This window comes from Nycticebus coucang, chromosome 11 (genome assembly GCF_027406575.1).
Source record: "Nycticebus coucang isolate mNycCou1 chromosome 11, mNycCou1.pri, whole genome shotgun sequence".
Classification (NCBI taxonomy): Eukaryota; Metazoa; Chordata; class Mammalia; order Primates; family Lorisidae; genus Nycticebus; species Nycticebus coucang.
In genome coordinates, this window is record NC_069790.1 from 53,752,536 (window position 1) to 53,755,677 (window position 3,142).

At 51.5% G+C, this 3,142-nt stretch overlaps 1 pseudogene; it reads left to right on the forward strand.

The window, feature by feature from the left end:
• Window positions 1-759: 759 nt before the first annotated feature.
• LOC128598790 (phosphatidate phosphatase LPIN2-like) lies at window positions 760-2,833 on the forward strand (annotated as a pseudogene).
• Window positions 2,834-3,142: the final 309 nt, after the last annotated feature.

Below are 3,142 nucleotides of genomic sequence, written 5' to 3' on the forward strand. Positions count from 1 at the left end.
GAAAAGTTCAGTGGTTTTACCTGAATAGCTTCCATAGCCTTATAAAACACACTAATATGGCCAGGTGCCTGCTGCTCAGCCTCTGCTGCCCCCGCTGGATCCCATTTATGAGGGCCACTCTGCTCGGTGGTGGCCCGGTTGGCTCCTGAGACACTGCTGGTGGTGGTGGGAGCCCGGTCCCTGCGCGCGACCCTGGATGGCCATGTCCCCTTGGCCGCCCACCCTCGCAGTGGGTCCTCCCCACTGTGGTCCTACTGGCCAGGAGTGGAGACTCTGCAGTCTCAAACTGTGAATTATGTGGGACAGCTGGCGGGGCGGGTGATTGTCACCGTGAAGGAACTCTACAAGGGCATTCACCAGCCCATCCTCTCTGGGGTCTGGACGTCATCATGGGGCAGCAGCAGGACGGCACCTGTCAGTGTTCACCTTTCCACGTTCGGTTTGGGAAGCCGGGAGTCCTGAGACCCAAAGAGAAAGTGATTGATTCAGAAATCCGGGGCAATGCAGTGGATCTTCACATGAAGTTGGGTGACAATGGAGAAGCTTTCTTTGTGGAGGAGACTGAAGAGGAATATGAAAAGCTTCCTGCTTAGCTCGCCACCTCACCAATTCCAACCGAAGATCAATTCTTTAAAGATATTGACACCCCTTTGATGAAATCAAGTGGAGATGAACAATCCCAGAGTCCAGACAGCTCACACACCTTGGAAACAGACAGTTTTCACCCCGAGTTCTGTGAAAAAGAAAAAACGAAGGAGAAAGAAATGCAAACGGGACAGGAAGAAGGAAGAGCAGGCTGCTTCTCCCGCTGCGGAAGACACGTGTGCTGGGGGCGGGAGCTCTGAAGACGACAAGGGCTCTGGGTCAGCAAGAGGATCTTCAGATGCTTCCTTCAAGGAAGAAGAATACAAGGAGCCTCTGCTCTTTCATGCTGGAGATCGCTACCCCGTATCTGATGGAGACTGGTCCCCTTTAGAGAACACCTATTCCCAGGCAGCATGTCCTAAGAGTGATTCAGAGCTGGAGGTGAAACCCACTGAGAGCCTGCTCAGATCAGAGTCTCACATGGAGTGGATGTGGGGAGGATTTCCAGAATCCACCCAGGTCAGCAAAAGAGAAAGAGCTGACTATCATCCCAGGATGGCTACAATTACACCAGAAGATACCCATTTTCGGGTAACTTCCAGTGAGGACAACCTCGTAAGTGAAGTTGAGAAGGATGCTTCCATCAAAGACACTGTCCTATTGTGAAACCCAAGCCCAGAGCCCTGTGAAAGCAGTTGAGTGACACATCTCCCACCGCAGAGCTCCTCCAGCCTCCGGAGATTCCCCAGGTTCCATCTATGTTAGATGTGGACCAACTTCCCAGCCCAGCCTCAGCAGAGGCTGCCTCGGAATCCCAACCAGCAGCTAAAGTAGACTCACCATCAAAGAAGCAAGGTATCCACAAGAGAAGCCAGCAGCAGGGACCTGATGATATTAACCTTGATGACCTAATGGCGCTAGAACCTGAAGTTGCAGCTCTCTATTTCCCTAAAAGTGAATCAAATCCCGGCTCCAGGCAGTGGCCCGATTCTGACACGCTCTCTGGCTCCCAGTCGCCACAGTCCATGGGAGGTAAAGGTGCTGATAGTGGCACTGAGTGCCTCTCAGATTCTGCCATGGACTTGCCAGATGTCACCCTCTCTCTGTGCGGGGGTCTCAGTGAGAGTGGAGACATTTCTAAAGAAAAATTCATGAAACATATCATTACTTACCATGAATTTGTAAAAACCCTGGACTCATAGACAATCCTAACCTTGTCATACGGATATATAAACGTCACTATAACTGGCCATTGGCTGCTCCCATGACCCTCAGCTCACAGGTGTTTCAGAAGAGTCTGGCTAAGGCCTCAGTCGTGTCCTGGATTAAAGAAAAGATGCCAAAGAAATCCGGCCACTGGTGGTTTTGGTGTAAGAGAGAAAGCACGACCAAACAGCTGCCAGAAGCCAAGGAGGGAAAATGTGAGGTGCCTCCAATCCGTGACCTGCCGTCAAGTGCAAAGGACCCAGCAAGTGCCAGGCTGGCTGAGGATGATTCCTCGAGTGCTGAGGGGTCGCAAGAGCTTGAACACTCCATCAAAGTGGACCCCATCGCCATGGAGCCCTTGAGCCACAGCAGCACAACTTTGTATAAGTCCCTCCGGCTCTCCTCAGACCAGATCGCAAAACTGAAGCTCCATGATGGCCCAGATGATATTGTGTTTAGTATCACAACCCAGTATCAAGGGACCTACCGCGGTTCAGGGACCATTTACCTTTGGAACTGGAATGACAAGATCATCACTTCTGATATCGATGGAATAATAACCACGTCCGATGCTTTGGGACAGATTCTCCTACAGCTGGGTAAAGACTGGACTCATCAGGGCATAGCAAAGGTCTACCAGTCCATCAGTGAGAATGGCTACAAGTTTCTGTACTGTTCAGCCCGTGCCATGGGCATGGCCGACATGACCCGTGGCTATCTGCACTGGGTCAATGACAAGGGCACAATCTTGCCCCATGGCCCTCTGATGCTGTCCCCCATCAGCTTGTTCTCCACCTTCCACAGTGAACTGATAGAAAAGAAACCAGAGAAATTCAAAACTGACTGTCTAAATGATATTAAGAATCTGTTTCCTCCATCCAAGCAGCCGTTCTATGCTGCCTTTGGAAACCATCCAAATGATGTCTATGCTTACACACAAGTTGGAGTTCCAGACTGTAGAATATTCACTGTGAACTCCAAGGGTGAATTAATACAAGAAAGGACGAAAGGAAACGAGTCATCTTACCACCGGCTGAGTTAGCTTGTGGAGCACGTTTTCCCACTTCTCAGCAAGGAACCGAATGCCGCCTTTCCCTGCCCGGAGTTCAGCTCCTTCTGCTACTGGTGAGAACCTGATCCCTGAAGTGGACCTGGATGACTGGGCCTGAGATGGCACCTCCACTGGGCAGGTGGGGCTTAGTCACTTGTCCGACAGCAAGGGAAGGTGACCAGCCTTTCTGCCAACATTGGAGACCAGCTTTCCTGAGCACAGCTGGGGGCTCCTGGAGCTGGCACTGCTGTCCTTTGCCTTCCCCAGCTGGCTGTTCAGACCCTGCAGGTCTGTGGCTCA